We start from the raw sequence: 25402 nt of genomic DNA on the forward strand, positions 1-25402 counted from the left end.
GGTCAACTTCTTGGATGTCAATAGCGACAATAAATAAAGAATAAGTTGTATTAGTTTTATGTATATTAATATTGTAAATAGGTACAGGTTTAGTTTTAAAAATACCTATTTATTTAACGTACTCTTACATTTTTAAATATTAATTTTTAAAAATTAAACCGACTTTCAAAAACACTAAAAAGCAAAAAAAAAAATGTCTCATGGATGTTACTAAGTTAATTTTGGCACCGACTTCTAGGCCGATGCACCTAAAATTAGTTTTTTTTTTGCTTTTTAGTGTTTTTGGAAGTCGGTTTAATTTTTTGTAAAAAAGTTTTTTATTTACAGCTTTTCAGTGATACGAATAGTTGTCACTATCTATATGTATAAGTGGAAAGTTCTCATCAATATACAGAATATAAGCCCAAATACGAGGTATTTTACATATTAAGTTGTCGAGTTCCCTCAACCTTCTCTGGTCTCCATCATCAGGTCAGCTCCAAACCTTCACTGTTGCAAAGGTCTCGTCAATTCAAATAATATAAGCCCAAACACGAGGTAGTTTACATATTCAGTTGTCGAGTTCCCTCGACCCTCTCTGGTCTCCATCATCAGGTCAGCTCCAAACCTTCACCGTTGTATAGTTCTTTCTGGCATACACCCAAGTGTCAAGTTTTTACCCTATATATGCCTACAACTTTCGAAGGTTCATCATCAGATCCTGACATGATGACTATGGGACCAACTGGCAGCTATTCCCAGTCGAACAAAAAAAGAATCACGTCAATCGGTCTATAAACCTCGGAGTAATCGATGTAGGTACACACATAGAAAAAAAAAACATACCGGCCGAATTGAGAACCTCCTCCTTTTTCGGAAGTCGGTTAAAAAACTATTATGGATATAAAAATATCGTATTGGTAACAAACTAAACAAAAAGTAAAGTAAGTTTTTAAGTACAGTTCTATTGTCGTTCAAGCTTCTCATTGATAGCAACAAATTGTAAATAGGTACTCTACAAAATTGCTAGGTAAATAAACATACATCGCTTACAATGCTTATTCAAGACGATGACAAACTTCAGTACCTATCTGCTATCCCAAAACTTAAGATAGTAGACCGTCAGTAATTGCAGTTAAACAAGTTAGTAGTTACAAAGCTAAGACTAGACTAACTAGCCAACTTAGTTACAGCTTAATCTGCACTTTCGTCCATAGTCCATTCATATCTGCTAAGTTGAAAATCTACGTGAATTTCTGATAACACAATTTAGTTTGAGATAGTGAAAATAGATTCTTCTAACAAAAAAAGTTTCTTAAAAATCTATAATAACACTTCAGGGAAAGTAACAGTTTTCTCGCTACTTAAAAAGTAAGAGAAATAAAAACGTCGATCATTTTCTCAAGTAACAAAATGTTGGTACAGTATTAAAATTAAGAAACTTAATAAGACTAATTTAAATAACGAAGGTTCGGACCAAGATCCTAAGAAAAATAATCCTTGCGAACCGTTTTCGCATACCGAATTACTTTTATTAAAATCTCAAAATTATATTGAGGGGAGATGAAGAATTTGGTAGGCACACATACCATCTCGATACCACCTAGTCACGCGATTTTGAACCTTATTGCCAAGAACATAAGGTGGGTCAATATACCGGAAAAATTACGAGAAAAATTTCGTAAAACAAATGAGTGTTTCCTATCTTAAGAGTGCCAATCAAATAGTAATGAATAAGCTCTTCGATCACCTATAAGCCATGATGGAACTTGGCCAATAGCCAAGTGCGATACATACGCGATTTATTACAACAAATATTGTTTTAGAGTGATTGGCGTTTGTTTGTACTTAATTTTTTATGAATAGTGTTTTGTTTTCTAGGATATGAGATTAGGAAATTCTTAAGCAATTGTGCCTGTTAACTTTATTTTTATTACACTGGAATTTTCCTATAATAATTAGGATATATTTGTGTAATCAGATTTCAGATTCAAAACAAACTAATTAATGGCTTCTAAATAGTTTAATATGTTTGGAATAATATAAGCAATTTTTGATTCTTATCCATACATGGTAGATACGTCAATAATAAATATGCACTTATATATGATTATATCAAAAAACTTTGTAAAACAACTTTAATTACGAATGAGTATCAAACAAATCACATTAATATTTGAAAAGTTCTCTCATTCCGGCTTCTGATGCTACCGAATCCTTTTACGAAACTTCTCTGTAGCTACAAAACGAAATAATAATCAGTATCAAGCTATGCAATGTTCGTACAGTATCTTGTATGGCTTTCTAAGGATGTTCGTGAGCCTTATTGTCCTACTGCTGTAAGGAGGAGTAATGATATGTGTATGTCAGGCTTCGGGTTCGTGTATCACGGTTTCTGTTTGACAGTAAGTTTATTTGCTTCATTTAATAAATACATACATTACGAAAGTCTAAATGAGAATATGAAAATTATTTTAACAGTTCAAGCTTTGTACCAACATCACTTCCCTTACCAGGATAAAACATAACCTAAGTCACCCAAGGATAGTGAAACTTCCCAACTGTGAAATATTTAATTTTAACAAACAAACCCAAAAAAAAAATATTCAAACAGTTTCTTTTGTTTCCAACAGTGAAAGAAGTTTTCAAATCAGATCAGTAGTTTTGCAGCCTGTAGGGTACAAATAAAGAAATATAGAAGTGTTGACAAAATTGAATTAATTAAATTCACAAGAGACGACACATAACTAGTGAATAATGACGAGCCTAAACCATAGATAGGTATACATATATACTTACCTACTCCTTATATACCTACAATTCTGGCTAGCGCCAACCGCTTGTGCTAATATCATAATATAATGCACGAACCATATTTGCGCAAACACCGACGCCAATTAACTGAGTTTGTGGCTAATTACAACTTCCCTAATGTAGCAGTTATGACAATTTATTCTATGAATTTCATATTTTCAGCACTCAAAATTAATATTTTGACTTCAATTTTGAGTGGAAATACATTTTATTTTAAAATAACGTCCATTTATGCGGTTGAAATCTCTGGCTGTAATTTACGTGTTAAAATATTATAATATTAATTTATGGTTCCAACTAAATCCTAAGTGTTTACGTAAAATATTTTTGTGTCAGCATCTATCTACTAGCATATTTTGACAGTAGATAAAAACTATGAAAATAAAATAATATCACTCCATTATAAAAAGAATATACTTTTCTCCAAATGGCCACAGAATTTTTTGGACTGAAAAACACATCACAAAAATTATTCTCAAAAAGTGACATATTTGCACATTGACATTGCATCACCAAAATCGATCAAGGCTAGTCATGTTACAATTTTGGTTCGATCACCGTTATCTTTTCGATTGATGCAATATGGGCAGATAACGACATTCTGATAGCTGTCTGATATTCTAGACCGATTTTATGGATCAGCCTGCCATTGAACGAGGATATTAGAATACCATCATACTATACTTTTATCTATGACTAATTTTGGAAGAACAGGAAGCCGGCTTGCATTAGTGTAGCTAAATAAAGTTATCGATAAATATTTCGCGTCTATTCTAATCGTTTGAATTTGATATGGTGGTTTGATATAAGGATATGGTGATATTACAAATAACAGTTTTGAATAACGATTTAGATAATTTAGTATTAACTGCAAATGTATATTAACTGCATATACTTACAACGTTATTTTTTGTTTGTGCGAAACCTGAATATAGTTTGTTCAGAATCAGTAACTGAATCGATTCCAATAGTTTTTACACCATGTTATATTTTTTCCCAAAATTATCTAAAAAACTTTGAATGTTGGACACCACAAATAGGTATTTATTCTCGCACAACAAAGGTCACGGCGCGATAGCACTGTGCGCAGGCGCCCGCTATGAACTATAGCGGGCGCGAGCGCACAGTGCTATCGCGTTGCGCGGCATGTGTGCGTTTTGTGGTGATTATGTATTTTTAAGGACAGTCCCGTAACTTAACAAGCTTATAACTTTGTGATTTTTCATGATACGGTTTTGAAATTTCGTACATAGATTCTTTACATAAAAATACTAGATAGGTGTATCAGGTTTTGCATAAACGAAAAATAACGTTGTATATGGTAGTTAATTGACCCTTGGCACCCGTTAAACATAAGAACCTTTATAAGAAAAAAAAAACAGAAAGTACCTAAAACAAAAGATACGTAATTCTGAAGTATTGTGATTATAGTGTTGATGTTTAACTCCAAAATTGTGGCTGTTGATCTCAACTGTAAACTCGACAGAAAACTACTACAAATACGTTTAAAATTGAGCCGTTAATACAAATCATAGTCTAAATTATGTAACATGGCACCTACCAAAACTGTTTGAACTCAAAAACATCTCGAAACACCGACTAATCACCACAAAATATCTCTATCAAGCCCTAAACAACTTTCAAACGATATAAAAATCATAGTTCAGATTATGATCATAATCGTTTACTGCTAGCATTAGACTCTCGTATATCTAATCTGGGAAATCTGTCATGTTTTATGTCTGTGCAATTTGTAGGAAATTATGTTTGATTACAGTTAACCCGCTAATATGAAGAGGTTGGTAATTTTATGTTGGTTCTTAGTGAGGTGGTTCTTTTGTTTGTTGTCTTAATCATCCTCAGTTATAGTGAGAAGTATCTCTTCTATTCTTTAAAATAGAAATGTTAGCAGAGGTACAACATATGTAGTCTTGAAAGTTTGATTATATGGGCATTTTATTTTCTGAATCATAACGGGAATGTTTACTGTAATAGGACAATGGTTGACGATATAGTATATAAGTAACCTTTTAGGCGTCGTCCTAATTGACAGCGATCGCGCGATGGCGCGATGCGTTCTCGTCGTTCGATGAGTTCAAACATACAGATTTCATCAGAGTGTCCTCGCAATCATTTGAACCTCGCAAGTGAGATAGTGAGATCGTGAGATGAAAAACGCATCGCGCCATCGTGCGATCGCTGCCAATTAGGACGACGCCTAAGAGTTTGTTTATGGATTACCTATGGTACGGTCAAATGTTTTTTTTTTCTGTCATTCTTCTAATTAATGCATGTTAATTAGTCAAATAACTGGCATTTTCAAGAATTTGTCAATGTTTTTCGAACTGTTCGAAAGTATTCCTCACAAACCTTCAATAATTTTATTTTCTCCATATACCTAAGTAAAAACTTTCTCACAAACTTGTTAGGCCTACGGAAAATAGGGAACCGCGAATAAATTGAGTTCGCACACAATTTTGTAGCAAATCACCCTGTCGGAAGTTACTCGAAACATTTTGCCCACGCGTTTTATGCCAAATTGAAGTTCGGAGGCTTATTTATTGTTCCGTATTTTCATTTCTACATCAACATTACTAGCACCTTTCGAATCGTATTTCGATAAAAAGACAGGTGTCTGTTTTTTTTTCAGTACTGATATTATAAAGAGGAAATTGTAAAAACTATTGGACCCATTTAAAAAAATATTACTGTTGGAAAGATACACTTTTCCCGAGTAACATAGGCTACATTTTATCTCGGTACGGGCAGTAGTTCCCACGGGACGCGGATGAAACCGCGGGGAAACGGCTAGTCAATGAAAATGCCATCATTATTTTAATTTTGAGCAAAAATCTATGATGTGGGTACCTGATGGTTATCTGTATTTTTTATATTACCTATTTATTTATTTAGAAACAAGCACTGCTACTGAGTTTGAAGTGAAATTGCGACCATATTAAAACGTAATAGAATTTATTTAAAGAAAATATAGTTTAGGAAAGGATATACGATATGTATATTTAAAACAAGATCAGGGACTCTAATAGTCTCAGTGTCCTTCATCTAACAACCAAAATGTTAGCATTATTTTACTAGGGATTCTATTTGAATCCTGTTCTCAATGTATGCAGATAATAGATAAGTATTTTGATAGTCAAGCACTACGTCTGTTTCTCTAGAGATTGTGGGAAGATTGTGGGCGTCATTCATCTAGGTTTTAAAATGTTAATCATAATTGGTCCTTGGTTTCTTTTATAATATAGTTTGAATATTTTGTTACTGTATATATCGTGTAAGTTGTAAGAATGACTATGATGAGTAGTTTGAAATACCTAATTTTAGTTTCGTAGAAACCTAAGCCGCTAAAGTATACAAGCAAGGTATAAGATACATTATTAACATTACCTTGTACTGTAAATAACAAATGAATTCTAATAAAATGTTGTTCAGGGCTAGCCAAGGAAAGAACCAAAACTAGCTTAAACATTACTTATTAAGATTTTCAAGAAATCATATCTAGGTTTTATGTTCATGGCACCAAAGATCATTAACGCCAGTAAAAACAGAACGAAAAGTTATCCAAACACGTATTGTAGTTTTTATTTACTCATGCTGAAAAAACGATGTTATTTTTTTATATAGGAACCCCTTTCATACATGGTCTATTAGCCCCGTCATCCTCCGAGCCTTTTCCCCTACTATGTTATGTTGAGTTCGGCTTCCAGTCTAACCGGATGAAGCTGAGTACCAGTGCTTTACATTCTAATATTAGCCCCATGATTAGATATTAATTAACTTGTGTTGTGTGAGCTAACACGTCTTATAAGCTACGTACACAATAGGCATGATGACAAATTTTTAAATTCCTTTGTATGATGTAGGTATACGTCTATTTTATATGAAAAATTATTAATTTTAAGAAAATGCGAAGTTTTTTACACGCTTTTTATTAGCTTCACCTGTATGTTTGTATGTTTGTAGGTTTGTAACCGACTTCTTTGGGCGCGATTTTGACCCACTTTAAACGGCCAGATTTCGTTCAAACTTTGTAGATTTATTGAGGACCGATGACAATACACTAATTTGATAAAATTATTCCATTTTTAACCGACTTCCCAAAAAGGAGGAGGTTACACATACACATCGATTACTCCGAGGTTTATAGACCGATCTACGTGATTCTTTTTTTGTTCGACTCGGAATAGCTGCCAGTTGGTCCCATAGTCATCAGGTCAGGATCTGATGATGGAAACCCTGAGAAATCGAGGGCAACCTTCGAAAGTTGTAGGCATACATAGGGTAAAAACTTGACACTCAGGTGTACGCCTAAAAGCACTATTCAACTGTGAAGATTTGGAGCTGACCTGATGATGGAGACCAGAGAGGGTCCAGGGAACTCGACAACTGAATATGTAAACTACCTCGTGTTTGGGCTTAAATTATTTGTATTGACAAGACCTTTGCAACAGTGAAGGTTTGGAGCTGACCTGATGATGGAGACCAGAGAAAGTCGAGGGAACTCGACAACTGAATATGTAAACCTCGTGTTTGGGCTTAAATTATTTGTATTGACAAAACCTATGCAACAGTGAAGGTTGGGAGCTGACCTGATGATGGAGACCAGAGAAAGTCGAGGGAACTCGACAACTGAGTAAATAAACAAATAAACTGAATATGTAAAATACCTCGTTTGGACTTATATTCTTTGTATTGATGAGAACTTCCCACTTGTATGGATAGTGACAACTATTCGTAATATCACCCGTGTCGTCACGTTACGCACCAAATCCTCAACCATCAAGAGACCAACATCCAAAATATGTATTTTACCCGTAGTTGAATAAGTTTTATGTTTTACGCATGTTATTTTAGAAGAAATTTACACTTTACATATGTTTAAAATCAAGTAAGTATACAACAAATATTTACTACTTTACTTTTAGATCAAATGTACAAAATCACAATATTGTTAAATTGTCTTTCCATATCTATGTTAATTATTTTAAGATAATATTGTTATTCATATTTAAACTTTGTTAGTATAAGGTCAAATTGTTATATTTATTATGTATATATTCATTGTATATGAGTCATAATGTGTAAATTTTGTTCGAATTTAATGTATACAGTACAAGTGCAAATTATGTAGTTCAAATGTTTTTAAGTATAGTTCATCCTTAGTTCATTTTCGCCCACCAAGGACGTTCTTTCAGTAACGTCCTTGGTGGGCGGTATGTTTGCGACCTCGATAGATGGCGTTGTCGCGTTTAAATGCGCGCTATGGTTTCGTTACAAGCGATACTCTAAGACAAAATGTTTTTTTGTAAGACTTTAATATACCAGCTTAGAACAGTGCACAGAGGAGGTTTTATTTATCATCACCCCATCTTGTGTACTAGTAGGTCAGCAGATCACCTAGTAGCTTAGCTAGGAAACAACAGTCGATAAGGCAGGACTCGTTGTTAATTTTTATTTCCAATAATTATCTTTAGCCGTTTTCTCTAATATTGTCAAATTTTTGTATACTAAAGAGAATTTTAATTCTACAAAACAAATAATAGTTAAAAAAAAAACTAAATCTACTTTAAAAAAAAAAAAACAAACTAAAAAACAGAAAATGCAAAATATCTTGATTCCTTTAACTAACAAGGCTATAATACTAAAAATAGTTGCCAAAATAAGGCGAAAAATTTTTTTCGATCGTAAAGCACTCTCTGATGCTTCGCATCACGAGTCGTGCAATAGTTTAAAATTAAAAAGCTATTATAAATAATCCAAACTAAAAAGTAGAAAATAAATAATAGTTTAAAAAAAACTAAAAAACACGCTTTTTATAGAAAACCGAACTAAAAAATAGCAAATAAATTTTAATGAATTTAAATTAAGAAAATAGTGTTCAAAATTTCAATGAATATAAATTAATAATAGTGTGAATACAAAAAAAAATATTTAAAAAAGCGTGGGGTGCATGGTGTCAATAGTTATAAATATTTTATTGACAGATATGAGTAGAGTGATTTTCATTTCGATATGACCTTAAAAAGCACCCCACGCTTTTTTAAATATTTTTTTTTGTATTCACACTATTATTAATTTATATTCATTGAAATTTTGAACACTATTTTCTTAATTTAAATTCATTAAAATTTATTTGCTATTTTTTAGTTCGGTTTTCTGTAAAAGGCTTGTTTTTTAGTTTTTTTTAAACTATTATTTATTTATCAAATAATTGCATTTTTCTCTGTCCACTTTGAATCCGGCGCGAAAACGCTTGTCAGTGTCATGTCGTCACTTGTGACGTCACGACTGAAATTACAAGACGCAAGTAAACAACGCTCGTGCAATAATTAAGTTTTTTGTGTTATTAAATATGAATTCGAAAGGGCATAGGTGTTGTGGGGTCCCCCAGTGTAAGAACACATCCAAAACAACTCCTGATAAGTTATTTGTGTACGTTCCTCACAATAAAAAAATACGAAACAAGTGGCTTAAACTTGCAAGGCGAGATTCAAAAGCAATATTGCCCAGGGTACAACTTTATTTTTGTGAATCTTCACACTTTGATGTAAGTTATTACATAGTTCTCTAGATTCTAGCATAGTTTATAATGTTAATAACTATTTCGAGGTTAGGTTTCATCTCTCATTGTTTTTTAATTAAACTAGTATACTTACATGGAAGTTTTAACATTTCTAAATTCAGCTGAACAAAAATCTTTATTTGATGCCAAAAACTTTCCCAGCATTATGATATCAATTTTAGGCAAATTAGCGCTGTTTGCCTTGATAAATCCGGGCTCCATAACTCGTGTTATAAACAATTAATTAATTAAAAACAAAGATCGCAGTGGAAGTTCACAATAACGAAATGTGACGTTCGCGCGCTTTCGCGCGAGTTGCTTTGAGAGATGACGTCACGAGCTCTGATTGGTGTTCAAGATATCATGGCGGATTGCCTTATTTCGTAATTTTATTTTATAAAAATACATATTAATCACATTATTAATAAAGAAAACAATGCGCGTTTTATATTCCAAGCTTCAAGTTTAATTTAATAAATATATTATTTTAATGATTTTTGATTACTGTCATCATGCCTATTATAGCTACTCAAGTTCGGCAGTCCGGCATGGTAATCATAACAGCCAGCGGGGTCATTAGACGTAAAGAATTCAAGTCAATGTGCAGAGTTTAAAATTGTCTGCCATCAAATACATGACGAATCATCAATATTTGATAATGAAAGGCTTCATAAAAGTCGTTGCCTCTAATTTAGCCTACTCTGATTGCTGCAAACAACGCTGATTGCAGTACGAATAGGATTTAAAATCGTCCCATAGTCCCGAGTACTACCGAGTAACGAACGAGGTAGCATTTTCTGTTCGTCCCCAATAGTTCTAGAATTTTCCATCCATTGCCGAAAATCTGCAGGTACGGAAAGAAAATTTTCGACAAATCCCCGAGCTTGCAAAAACGTCCCTTCAAACAGTTACCTATTATTGAATCGGTACGATTGTATTTTGTTTTTAATGGACGTAATTTAGATTTCTCTTATGAACAGATTTGGACCGACATGCAATTACAATAGTGATTAGGAACGAAAATAAGTTTTAGGAAATGCTAAAAATATTTTTGAAATACAATATCGATGAAATGTAGTTTGATGAAGCAGTAGTAGGTACAATTTTAGTATTTTAGTTTCGGCATATCTGAAATTGATCAAAGAAATTTTTTGAATAAGTACTAAAAAATATATTTCAAACTGAAGACCTACTGAGTATCAATCTATTTTTTTGTTGACTTTATTTGGCCGCAGCACTATTCCGGAGTAAATTATACTCTAGAATAGCTTTAAAATACGTTGCTGACTAAATAAAGTAAAAAAAAAAATTATAGCTACTTAAATTGATACTCAGTAGCTTCGATTTGAAATATGTTTTTTTTTTTACCTATAAAGTGTGTATAGGTAAAGGTATAACCTCATGCTTTGTCGCATAACAAAGAGCGTGAACGTCACGTGAAAATCCTGAACGTTCGTACATTCACGGCGTGAATCATTTGATGATTTCTTAAAAAGGTCTGCAAAATTCGTAATCAAAGGACACGACTTACGACCTCATCAAAAATTTGTTATGTTATTATTATTATTGTCGAAAATGAGACGAAACGAAAACTTTATAATACATACATTCACTTGTAACGAAACCATAGCGCGATCTAATTCGACGCCAACGCCAACTATCGAGCTATGAGACAACTTTGACATGTACTGTTGCACAAATTTCATCATCCGTTTAGCCTTATCCCAACTATGTTGGCGTCTGCATCCATTTTAACTGGATACAGCTGAGTAGGTACCATTACATGGAGTGACTGCCTATCTGACCTCCTCGACCCAGTAATCAGGGTCACCCGACAACCCTTGGCCGGACTGGTTGTCAGACTTGCTGGCTAAGATATTGCGGAAGTTATGTCGTCAAAATATTCTTAGTTAATTCAAACGTATGACTAACTGGTGTTTTTAATTAATGAGTTTTTGTCTACAATATCAAGAATTTTGCACTAAAACTAACCCCCTAAACCCTTCAGTTCTTCTGTTATACGTCAGCAGTTTCATTTATCATAAATAGCGAATTCAAACTTCTGTAAATAAATAACCGGCTGTAATTGGCACTGCAAAGAGTTAGAAGTATCAATCAAAACCACTTAAGTTCACATTACTACCTACCTACAATATTTTTTTTGCACAATAGTGGAATTTAATAACCCACACGAAGAAGGCACGGGGAAAATAGCATATTATACCTAACCTAAGGGTAGGTAGGTACATTTAGATGAAACAGACGAGGTAGCCTAATGACAACAGTACCAGCTTCTAAAGTACGCGTGGGTTACGGGAGTAAGTACCATTGTTACTCCTCTGGGTTATCGTTTGAATCGGTACTTGTAAATGGTTTACTACGTATTTCAGGTAAAAAAAAATCAAAGTAAAATCCCCTAATTTTAAAGCGCTGGTCAAAATAATAATGATAGAATGGGGATAGAATGAGCATTATCCCGTTTAGTTTTATAGCTCTCTAAGCTACGTTAATAAACGATAGAATATGTTGAGTATGCAAGGACTTTGCAATTCTATGAATGTCAAGCCTCCATTTGATTATAAATTAGAAGGAAAGGACCATTTAGTTCTAGGAATGCAAATTGGTTTTCGTAACTGCTGTTATCCCTAAAGTTTTAAATAACTTAATGAATAACAAACTGTTTAATTTTATGGAAACTGCTTTTAGAAGTTTCGCTTTTAATTGAAAGTTTTGCTGGTGTTATGTTATTTAAATTAGATATTTAATGTCCCGGTCAAATTAAGGTTTTTATAGTTCGGCCATTCAGAGAATGCGTTCCTGACACGTCGCGATTGAACTGACGACGTAACTTTGCAATGGCGTTGCAGTTACGATAAAAATATTTTTGCTGGTTGTTTACCGTTTTAACAATTGAGGAGCATTAAAACAACATTATTATATCAATAAATCAATGAATGTAGTTACGTCGTCAGTTCAATCGCGACGTGTCAGGAACGCATTCTCTGAATGGCCGAACTATAATGGGTTACACTTTTTGTTTGTTTGACGTTTGTTTAATATGAACAGAATTTTGTTCAATGTTGACTTTAGTGAAGTCATTAGCTGCCAACTTCGGAGAAGTAAAGTTATTTAACGAGAACAGAAATATGTAGGTAGGTATAATAATAACTGACATTTCTGGTAGGAGAAAATTTTGTAGCTAGAAGAAAAGCAAGAAAGTTCAAAGTCAGATGAGTCTGTGATACTATTCATAACACTTTAATAATTGTATAATCTCTTAATGATCAAATTCCAGAAAATTGGCATGTCTTGTAACCTAAAAGAACATTTTACCTGAACTTTAGAGTCTTATGCTTGTTCGGGTTTGCTCGATTATATAATGTGCTCATGGCATTAAATAACTTAATGAATAACCTTTTACCTATTGTACTAGCTGTTAGTCTTCATTTATATAAATGATTTACTCCATATTAAAAACAAACAAAAAAAAACAAGTCCAATGCACTATTGAATCAAGTCAAATCACTGATCCATGAAATAGATATCGTCGCACAGAATATAGAACATTTCTTTCACAATCAAGCGAAATTGGTTCTCTAACAGCAAAATACGGGCAGATCCGGGGCGGTAATTATAGGCTGTGTCGAAGACAGAACAAATTCAATGGATTACTGACCTCTATGAACTCCCGATCTATTTTGCGGGGTCCCTGTTTTAGAAAGGATCAATCATGATTGCTTTAGGAAGTTAGTTTTAATCCTGTTTCAACTTTCAGGCTTTTAACGTTCCAAAATAAGTTTTACATAAAACATTTTAATTTAGTGTGACATAGTGACGGCTTTTGATGTTAGTGTGCTTTTAAAGGTTTAAATTCATTATTAATTTTGGTTATGTAAATAATTTTAAAATAGACAAAAATAGAATTGCTCGAAAAGTTAATAATGTTATCGTTTTATGTTCTGTAGAATGTCCAAATGGCAAAAACCCGTACTGACACCTTCGAAATTTTTCAGCGTAGGTAATTGTTGCTTTCTTTATATTTTCTGATATACAAATATATCAAATATAATATTATTTGTTAAGGAATCAAATGATACATTATTTGAAGCAAATTAAATAATTATTTATATTCTACAACTATGCTATTTCTCCCGTAAACACATAAATCTTCCTTAAACATTTCAGGCTACAAAGTGCTTGTAATGATGCCATTAAAAACAATAAATTAGCAACGGTTTTACTAAAATTACTCAATTAATTTAATTAATGGACTGGTGCTAGTTTCAAACAAACATTTAAAGGTGAAATAAGTCAGACCTACTCAGGGTTTTTTTACTACTACCTTTTTTCCATATTATGCATGTTTAGTATAGCTACTTATTAATTTACTTAAATAGTTCTAAGGGGAACTCCAAAAATTATTAGCAAAACAACAATTACTTATACTTACTGTTCTTTGTTCACATGTGCTGAAACGTGAGCGCTACTCGTGTTCCCACGAAAATGGAACATAAATACATTAACAAAATGAAGAAAATAAGCACATGATTTGCAGCCTTTTCGCGAAACCTTTGTCGTTTATTACCAATTATGTGGGATAAGGAAAATCCTTTGTACTTTAATGTAGGTGTTCTCAAACGAGGCCACGTATAAGATCTGCCGTCCCCATTTGAGTACAAAATCTCATAATGCCAGTTCACGAACCTGTGCTCTAGTTTAGTAAACAAATTGACGATCGGACGTGCTGCCTCAAATGGAGCCAGTAAATTCAATTAGAGAATTCGACGGATTCTAAAATCGAATAGTTATTATATAATGAACTGTAGATGCAAACGTTGCATGTTGTTTTACATAACTTTGGGGTTTCAACTACAAATTAAATTTAACTAGAAAAAATAAATAAAAAGAAGAAACATTAATTTGATAACATCAGAAGACAAACATTACAAGGAATGATAAACAGTAGGCGATTGTGCCAACTTAGTTCATTATTAAGCCTGACACTGGTTTTCTTCTAGGCCTGTAACCATTATATGCTATAGTTACACCAACACATAGCATCTACATATAGATATGCATAGTTTGAGAGCACGTTGCGAGTTCACCACCTATAAACCAGTAGAAAATATTTCCACATATTCCTACATAACGACCCTGTTTGATTGCACGTTACAGTATGTTGTACCCCACTAATGATTACACGGCTTAAAATAACCCAGTTCTCGTATTTTTAGGGTTCCGTACCCAAAGGGTAAAACGGGACCCTATTGTTTTCGCTCCTCTGTCCGTCTATCCGTCCGTCCGTCCGTCCGTCTGTCACCAGGCTGTATCTCATGAACCGTGATAGTTCGAGAGCGTGAATTTTTCGCAGATGATGTATTTTGTTGCTCCTATACTTAACAACAAATACTGAAAACTAGAATTGAATAAATATTTTTGGGAGCTGCCATACAACAAACGTGTTTTTTTTTTGTCCGTTTCATAAATAATGGTACGGAACCCTTCGTGCGCGAGTCCGACTCGCACTTGGCCGGTTTTTGTTTCAAGATTTGTTGCTATACAGCGAGAAATTGCACGATGAAAGAGATGAAATATGATCATGCTTCTTTGTTTTGACAGATCATTAGTTATTATATAGACGGTGAAGCTTTATTCTACTGACGTGCTATTGCATTTTAATTTAATTTGAATGTAATTATTCTTTGTTTCTGAACTATGTTCTACTTACCTTATTTTTACCCATTATTTTTCTGGTTAAAACAATTTCTCGAATGCTGTTGAGGTTGAAAGCAAAAAGCTTTAGAATACTAATATTATACAGCAAAAAGGTTTGTTTATTTGAACGCGTAATATCAGTTTGATTAGAACAATTATTTCAGTGTTACATACCCATTTATTAAAGGAGGCTACAATATTATTCTTTTTTTTTTTTCAATGTATATATCTAGTATACAATATTATCCGGTTGCACGAAAGTTTCCACGGGAACCTAGGAAACATTAGTATCGTTGAGTTTATTCAGTACGACATCAGCATTGTTGTGCCCATTTAAAACCATACTTTTGCCAACGACTGCTTTAGATCAAACAAAAAATCTGACTATCGTCAAGACTGATAGATCTGTACTAGAGTACGTACATGTAGGTATGTTTGTCGGTATGTTACATAAGAAGGTACCTATAGATTGAAATGTTCCTAAAGATTGAGTCATCATCCTCCGAGCCTTTTTTCCCAACTATGTTGGGGTCGGCTTCCAGTCTAACCGGATGTAGCTGAGTACCAGTGCTTTACAAGGAGCGACTGCCCTGCTTGACCTCCTCAACCCAGTTACCTGGGCAACCCAATACCCCTTGGTTAGACTGGTGTCAGACTTACTGGCTTCTGACTACCCGTAACGACTGCCAAGGATGTTCAATGACAGCCGGGACCTACAGTTTAACGTGCCATCCGAAACACAGTCATTGGTGTCTAAGATATACTTAGAAAGTACATCCAAACTTAGAAAAGTTGCATTGGTACTTGCCTGACCTGGAATCGAACCCGCGCCCTCATACTCGAGAGGTTGGTTCTTTGCCCACTAGGCCACCACGAAAGAAAAGATTTTCCTAAAGATTGAGTGGTTGGAACTAATTGCCATCATTTACCGTCATTGGTCCCATCCTGAGACCTATTGAACGTTCGTTTTCGCTATTGTGGGCCTTAAAATAGATAGTTCGAAATAGACCTAGTGAGGTACTCTAACGACCCATTCAGTCAGTACGTATGTCTATTACAATCAAATTAATAGGGTATCGTATTGCTATTAGTCTAGAATTGGAGCAATAGTTTACTATTTGGAGGTATTCAAACTTTGGTAAATAGGTGAGGATTGAAGAGTGATAGTGTTATTGTTCAGTAATTGGTGGTTTTAGTTTATCTGCTTATTAACATAAGCCAATTATGTGATTAGTTTCTGGATTGTTATTAATATATCTTTAATGGAAATTCAAAGATAATGATGATAATTATTATTTTTGAATATAATCGAATCTGTTGTTTGTTTGCCTTGTCTTTTTTGCAACAGAGATGAGACAAAGTTTTGTTTATTGAAAAGAATAAAATCTGCAAGGTAAGCCATAAAATACCTAACTTACTAGAACAAATACGCCTAGGTAATATAATTTATACTTGTAAAAAAAAAACTCAGAATCATCTTTATTAGACAACATTATACACACGGTAGCTTCGTTACAAGCTCATTAGCGAGCCATTAGGCCGTTACTATACGTACCAATATATGGGAGGTGCCTTCTAGGAAATAATTGCTTAATGTGTCATATGGTAGGCGCGTATTTTGTAATCGAATTTGGTGCCTAGCGACACCGACGTACAGGGGACAATAATAAATATGCGAAGTGGGTGTGCTTTTCTTTCTTCAGAAATGAAGTGATACGAGTTTGCTTGCTTTAACGGGTGACTGTAATAATTTTAGTTTGAGTGTATGTATTTTGTTAGTTTTTAATCCAAAACAGATGTTTTCTTTTAAGCGCTTTGTATTATTGTGACATGAATAAAAATACCTCTAAAGTAAAAGTGCTACCTTCTGTCTACGGTTTCAACTCATCCGCAATCCGCATAAGGATACAAAATAGAATTATAAGTGATTCATATAAATAAGTTACCTGCATCAAACCCAAAGTTTTTGTTTTTTTTTTACTAGGTTAGTTTTTTATACGTATTGTAAATATCAAACCCATCCAGTGACTTTTGCGCGATAGAGGAACAAACACACATACAAAGTGTCGCGTTCATTATATTAGTAGGATAGTAGGATTTAATTATAGGTAAATTCAACCCTTGTCCGCGAGTCACGTGTGTAGTCACCCTTGGTCAAGATGGCCAAATCGGTTGTACTACATTTACGACACAATTTAGTCGGTGACCCGAGAAGCGGGTCAAATGGTACGTCATTATGTGACTAGTCTATATAGAAATAGGTCCTTCCCTATTCCTGAATCTTTTCAAATCTTTACCGATCTTTATACTGAGCTTATTGTATCAGGATAAATTTTCAAAATTATACAGAAACAAAGCAAAATTATTTTTTTACAGGTTTCTTAAAAACAAAGATCTCTACCTTGTTACTTAATTTTTATTAAGATTTGAACACTTTAGATAGGCACTCCAAATAAGTAAAATATCTCAAGTATTAGGTATAGTTGGTAATTTACTTGCGATTATAACTTTTAACATAAAACATTTTCAAAGAACCTGTACAGATACCTACATGTTTTTCGTCTTTATTACTAACATATATAACCTCATTTTACAAACTAACACACAAAATTTTCATTCATATTAAAACCACATTATATGGTATAAATCATATACTAAGGTACACTACAGGTACCGTATGTTATGCAGGAAATCAGACCCGATGAACATTGATGTCAATTAATAGGACAAATGACGGAATTAATTTTGTTAAACAATTACCTCTAGTATTACATTTTATTTTAGCCTACCTATCCTTTGCAATTGCTTGCAAACGAAAAACGCAAAATAAAATATTAATGCAAATATACAAGGTCAATTGTATTTCGACATAAGTTTATATCTGGAATGAGCTGTTAGAAAGGCCCAAGAGTACCTAATAATTAAGAAAACCTAACATAAGGGCCGCTTTGCCCATACAGAAGGACCGCTTTATATGTTGCTCTTGGGCCTTTCTATCAACTGCTTCTGGATATACCTGCATAGAATAATAGCCTGGCCAGCTAGTCAGTGCATTGTATACAAATGTATACATCAAACAATGTTTAAGGTTCTTCTAACCTACAGACAGACATGTGTTGCTTGGGAGTTTGTTGCGCCACTTCTTCTTCCCAGCAAAAACACATAGGAAGTGGTGAAGAGGGCGTTTTGGGTGCACGTTTTGGGGGCTGTCTATTGTAAATTTCTGACGTTCAAAAAGTGCTCTCCTGCAGCCAAGTTTGAATAAATGATTTTTGATTGATTTGAGTGACACTACCCTGGGTCTACGTGAGGAGTGGGTAGACAGTCTTCTCAGTTGTCACCGTCCCTGGTGCTCTCATCATCACCTCCGCTACGCCGTACGTCCTGGTACCCGCGTTGACCAAGGGTATGTCACTAACGAGCTGGTCAGGGTGTACCTAAAGTAACCCTGCATACGTCTAGATGTAATATGTTTTATTGACCCCTCAATACATAACTAATGTTACCCTCTTTTTCCAGATATCGAAACAGCACCACCAGTGACCGCCTACCAAACGTAAGTTCCAAAAACTATTTTCCAAAAGAATAAAACTCGTATCATTTAGTTACGGCTGACCGCCGTCACGTACAATCAAAAAGAAAACAGTTTGCCCAATAAATATTACTCTCACATGATAGATTTTCTCGATAAACGCCTGTTTCTATTACGATTCGTTTTCGGCTGTAATAAATAACCTAAGTTTTGTTCTCGATTATTTCTTAAGTTTTTTAGTAATGCTTAGAGTCTCACACACTGAGGAATAAACTGTTGGCCCGATGGGTAACCCAAATTTTTTTTTAAAGAAAAAATCTTCATATTTCATTCCAATCACAGTTTTTAGTGGGTCTGATACCGGGTATATACCTGATCTTTCTAATCAAATCATAGCATTTATTCGCGTTATATGCGTACTACCATTCATTTCCAAATTGATTTATGAGCCCGAAGAAACTATCGGCCCACTAAAAGCTTGTAGTATGCAATTTACTCTTAAGTTTGTGAGTATCACAATGCTTAAATTGCACAAATATACCAATTGTCAGGACAGCTGACCACCCGTTATCAAAGATAGATTATGCGACATAATATTTCGGGAAATTGCACTGTGGGTAAATTAAATTCAGTTGTTATCATTGAACTGTATTCATAATTCATCTGAATGGATTTGGTAAATAACCTGAACCTCGTATTCGAAACTTTAAATAGATTCTGGTTAGTGGTAACATATGAATCGTTGTTGCGGGAATGTGCTCAATAATTCTCAATAACAAAATAAAACATAAATAAATGTTCAATAATAAAACCCACAAGTAAACAAAATACATAAACATTAAATCGGATTGGAGATAAATTAAAAATAATTGATTCAACGATTTCACCTGATCCCGCATAACACATAGTCTCAAATTGCACGTGGCTTTATATTGGTAAAATGTTATTTCAAAATCGATTCAGTACACCCAGAGATTACTTATTTCATGCCCATTATAATAACAATAAACTATATTTATCAATCAAACAAATGACCATAAAAATTTTACCATAGAAAGGACCCCTATAAATTCAAAATGCCATTGAGAAACAGGCACCGTAAATCATCGTATATGACGAAACTACCCCCCTGAAGACAAAGGATAAACAGCTTGAATCGAACACTGATATAACTATTCCCCAAAGCATAACCGGCGCAGGTCCAATCAGGGTCCAATTGGACCATAATTCGGGTTCAAAGCATGGACCGCAATGAAATAGTGGAGTAGAGGCCAAACCTAATTGATACGGTCCACTCAACTCTTAGAGTATGAATATACTACTTGTAACGTGGTATGGACATTTGTTTTTGGAATATTAGAGGCTGTCTGCTTTGTTGGTTACTGTTAAAAAATTGGCTTGCACTTTTGGTCTGTAGCAATCTTGTCTATTTTTTAAGTGTTGCAGCGCCAGCTCCTTTTTAAACGGTTTTATTTAGCTTACCCCGTTTGTTTTATTTATTCATTCTTGGGTCAAATTTAGTAATTCAAATTTCACCCTCTTCCTGTCAACCGATTAATCTGAAATTTTGTATACACCTTTAATTCCGATGACAATACAATATAGTAATATCAATAACATTGTAAATCCAATATGGCCGCCGGCACAAAATGGCGGATAACGTAGATTTTATCAATCCCATCAATATGGGTATCAAATGAAAGGGCTCAACAAGCAGAATACAATATACTATAAAAAATTGAAATCCAAGATGGCGGCCGCTACAAAATGGCGGATAACGTAGGTTTTATCAATCCCATCAATATGGTATCAAATGAAAGTTCTCAACCAGTAGAATACAATGTACTATATAAAATTAAAATCCAAGATGGCGGCCTCTACAAAATGGCGGATAACTTAGGTTTTATAAATCCCATCAACATGGGTATCAAATGAAAGGACTCAACAAGTAGAATACAATTTACTATAAAAAATGAAATCCAAGATGGCGGCCGCTACAAAATGGCGGATAACGTAGGTTTTATCAATCCCATCAATATGGGTATCAAATGAAAGTTCTCAACCAGTAGAATACAATGTACTATATAAAATTAAAATCCAAGATGGCGGCCTCTACAAAATGGCGGATAACTTAAGTTTTATAAATCCCATCAACATGGGTATCAAATGAAAGGTCTCAACAAGTAGAATACAATTTACTATGCAAAATTGAAATCTAAGATGGCGGATAACGTAGGTTTTATCAATCCCATCAATATGGGTATCAAATGAAAGGGCTCAACAAACAGAATACAATATACTATAAAAAATTAAATCCAAGATGGCGGCCGCTATAAAATGGCGGATAACGTAGGTTTTATCAATCTCATCAACATGGGTATCAAATGAAAGGTCTCAACTAGTAGAATACAATTTACTATGCAAAATTGAAATCTAAGATGGCCGCCGCTACCAAATGGCTGATAACAATTTTTTATCAATCCCACCAATACGGGTATCAAATGAAAGGGCTTCACAAGTAGAAAACTGTCAGTAACTCCAGCGGGGCCCAACAGGGCCAAGGCCTGCCTGGGCTGCGAGATTGTTCGAAAGAGTTACCGCGGCCCTGGTACATAAAAGGCCTACGACGGAACAAAACGGTTTCTAGTCAAGAGTCTGACACTCCCTCACCGCTGCTGACCCACAGCAGGAGAGGTCATGTGATGATTTTTGGGGTTGTTAAAAAAAAAAGTATCTGGAAGGGCTATGTATTGAGGAATTAGATTGTAATAAATTGTCAGGTAAGAGACCGTGTAATAATGATACACTAAATGAATTAGATAGAATGAGGAATATTCGGTACGCATTTTCATTAAATACTAAAAACTAGAAAATAAAAAATCGGTAAAAAAACTTTTAAGTTAAACGGTTTTATCTTATGTGCACTGAAAACTAGAAAATAAAAAAATAGTTACTTACCTGTCAACCTACGTAGGTGGTCCCGGTCATATTAAACTAAAATAAAAACGTGGGGCCCCTGTGAAATCCTACCTATGGCAAAGCATATCTTTATACTTTGGTAGATCATGAGCTCGGCGTTCGCTGGTGAAGCCGCTACGGCTGATTATTGATTGTCAAAATCTCCAGTTACGATTATAGTAAGTCGATGCAATCCACACCTATTATACCTCTAGAAGAAAGTACTACAGCAATAGTTAATGGGCCCCACGTTTTTATTTTAGTTTATTTGTTTTACAATCAAATACTGCGCTTTATTTAGTGAACTCGTGGGTAAATAACTGCCACATAGGTTGATCGATCATAAAGTGAAACATCTCTTGTTTGAGACAGTTTAGTTCCATTATCAAGAGTTTTACACACGCCTTTTTGGCGCGATGTAGTGGATGAAGATGGATTTTATATCATGACAATACCTTACGGCGAAAATTGCATTATTCATACTCAAAGGCCAACATATCTACTGTAATAGTCCGACAACTAACTTATCTTGTCACGTTCGGCATCATATTGCCGAGTCCCGTCACGTTGTTTACACGCCTATGTTAACGAATCTTACTTTTTCTTCATATTTATTTTTCTTCAAAAAATATCTTGGAAAAACTTCAGGTGAGAATTTTAAACAGAATATATTTTTCTAATATTTTCTGTCAACAAGACGTGACACAGTGTTATTTTACAATAGAAAATTACTATCATAGATGAATTGAAAGTACTCTTCATTTTCAAGCCAGTACAGTACAGTACATTTTAATGTATAATAACTTATATGCGCTAGCAAACTTCAAAGATAAAAATGTCAATAAAAAGTTAGTTCTGATATATAGCTAAGTATCTTAGAAGTCATAAATTGTCTGATAAAGTTAGTTTTCTAAACATACGCTCTATATCTTTAAAGGAAAAACAAAAAGTTATCGTTGTCTAGAAATTCTTAGTACAATGTTACCACGTAGTTTGAAATATTGCTTTTGAAAACATAGATGAATATGAGTTAACAAAAATGTCTTTTACTTTTATATATGTTAATTATTTATGTATAAGTAAACACATAGTATTTCTAACACATTCGAATGATGTCTTAGTTAAACTTGAAAAGAGCTTTTAGTCTCAATTTTCAATTACTATTGCAATATTTTTTCCTCATTAAATCTTCAATCTATAATATAAAAATGAATAGCAAAATGTGTTGGTAAGCGCATAACTCAACAACGCCTGGACCAATTTGGCTAATTCTTTTTTTGTTGTGTTTGTTATTGTCAGGAGAAGGTTCTTATGAAAAAAAATAGGGTAAAGTAGAGAAGTCAGTTGACGGGAGCGAAGCCGCGGGCAAAAGCTAGTTTAATATGAAAAATAAATAAGCAAATATTTAAAACGTTATGTAAGTAAATGCCACAGGTTTCCTTGACTATCTATACGAGTTTTAACCATGACTCTGTGGCTTGCCGCCATATGCAAGATAATGTCGGTAGTAAAACTGATTTTAAAGCCCATTAAACTTTTATATCGGAATAAATAAATCTTAAAATCTTGTCTTTAAAATTCTAATTACATTCCCTTTGCCAATATGTTATGTATGAACGGATATCATAAGTTCATATTTATTCATAGGTGCATAATCAATTGATTACTTTTAAAAATGCCCGTCGCACTTGTTGCAAAGACTAGTCAAATAAAAAAAATGTAAACCGATCAAATAGTAATAAATCTTACCCCACCTGAATATTGTTTAGATACAAGAAAAACAACCCATTTTCTCTAAAGAGGAACCACGAGAAAAAACAATTGAAAAACATTCGCGCCAATTTCCCGCTCAATTACATTTGGTCAAGATGGCCGCCTCTCGTACTCGAGTCGAGTGATCGTGAACTGAGCATTAAGTATGTTTTTCCTGGTGTATTAGCACATATTGTGTATTGATTACAAAAGTTAACTCATAAATGTTTGCAAAGGGCCTTATTAGGGACGCAATAATAATAATAAATATTGTGTTGGCTAAAGAATGAGTTTGTTTGGTAAAAAGTTTATATAGGCAGTTTGAGTGGCCAGTATTCCAATCGTTTTATTTTTTTTGTTCATATTAGATGTAGTCCCCAGGCCGGCGAACAAATTTTTTTTTTGATACATATACATTTAAGACTTTGTGAGTGCCTTCCTTACGATGAGTCCGACAAACTTTTCGAATGCGCAAATTTTGGTGACGCCGCGTTTTTTAATGCTTGACTCCTGAAATTGTCGATATGATGTCACTATGGCTCTTCGTACATACACGTTTCATTTTTTTAGATTCGTTTATTAAAGGTTACTAGAGAATGGTGGTCAACTTGTCCGATAAAGATCGTGCTGCGTTCGGAGTGTCCACCATCCCGAAAATGTCGGTATGACGTCACTACGACTCTTCGTACATACACGTTTCATTTTTTGAGGTTTGTTTAATAAAGTTAACTAGAAAATTGTGGTCAACTTGTCCGATAAAGATCATGCTGCGTTTGGAGTGTCCACCGTCCGAAACATGTCGATATGACGTCACTGTGTCTCCCCATACATACATGTCGGTCAAATACAACAATGATAGATAATACTATTCTTATTGCAAATATCGACTTGTCCGACAAATGTAGTGAGGCAAATAGTCAGTTCGACAAGAAAATGAGAAAAAAATATTACAATTGGAAGAAGTTTATTCTTTTTGACAATTTCTGACTTAAATATTCACGTGCATTATTTAAGTATATTAAATTGGCATACTACTTACCAATTTTAATTACTATTTTAGAAAAAGTAGCCTGACTAAGACGTATTGTTGATAGTTTATATTATGTTAAGGAATAATATCCCACATCTATTAATTAACTATATATCAATCAAAAGGTCTTTTTAAGTGCAACATTTTGTCTCAACATACCACTTATCAATTCTTAGTATTTTAGAAGATATAGCCCAAATAAGGCGTATTATCGATAGGTTTTACTATGTTAGGGAATAATGTCCCACCTCTAGGTATGAACCATATGTCAATCGAATGATCTTTTTAAGCGCTATATTCCGTCTTAACATACCACTTACCGATTCTTAGTATTTTGGAAGACATAACTGACCTAAGGCATATTATTGATACTTTACATTGTGTTAAGGAATAACATCTCACTTGAAGTTATGAGCCATATTTCAATCAAAAGATCTTTTTAAGCGCAAGGTTCTATTAGCATAACTCCGACAAATTGTTAGTACTTTAAAAGCTAGAGCTTTTCTAAGAATATATTAGCGGTAGGTTCTGTCAAGCTAATCCATTACTTCTTTAGTAACAAATTGTATATTATTTGAAAAACCTTTCCAAATGAAACATTTCGTGTTAACATACTTCCGACAAATTGTTAGTAGTTTAGAAGCTAGAGCTTATTTAAAATTATAATTATTGATAGATGTTTTCAATTAAATAAATCCCATCTCTAGTAATGAGTTATACATAATTCAAAAGACGTTTTTAAATGCAACATTTCATATTAAAAAAACTTCGGCGAATTGTTAGTATTTCAGAAGCTAGAGCTTATATAAGATTATTTTATCGATAGGTGTTTTCAAATTAATAAATCCCTCCTGTAGTAATGATACATATATCATTCGAAACGACTTTCTAAATGCAACATTTACTATTAACATACTTCACACCAATTGTCAGTACTTTATACCAAATCTTAAAATATATCTATATTTTCCGGACGGTGGACACTCCATATGCAGCATGATCTTTGTCGGACAAGCTTACCACAATTTTCCAGTTAACTTTA

At 33.8% G+C, this 25402-nt stretch overlaps 1 protein-coding gene across 1 annotated transcript in view; it reads left to right on the plus strand.

Moving 5' to 3' along the window:
• Window positions 1–25402, plus strand: part of LOC124635245 (prolactin-releasing peptide receptor-like) — an 85296-nt gene that overhangs the window by 16935 nt on the left and 42959 nt on the right. Inside the window, exon 2 of the mRNA XM_047171102.1 lies at window positions 18608–18644. The gene's annotated coding sequence lies outside the window, so the exon portion shown is untranslated. The remainder of the gene's footprint in view (window positions 1–18607; window positions 18645–25402) is intronic.

This window comes from Helicoverpa zea, chromosome 12 (assembly GCF_022581195.2).
Source record: "Helicoverpa zea isolate HzStark_Cry1AcR chromosome 12, ilHelZeax1.1, whole genome shotgun sequence".
Taxonomy (NCBI): domain Eukaryota; kingdom Metazoa; phylum Arthropoda; class Insecta; order Lepidoptera; family Noctuidae; genus Helicoverpa; species Helicoverpa zea.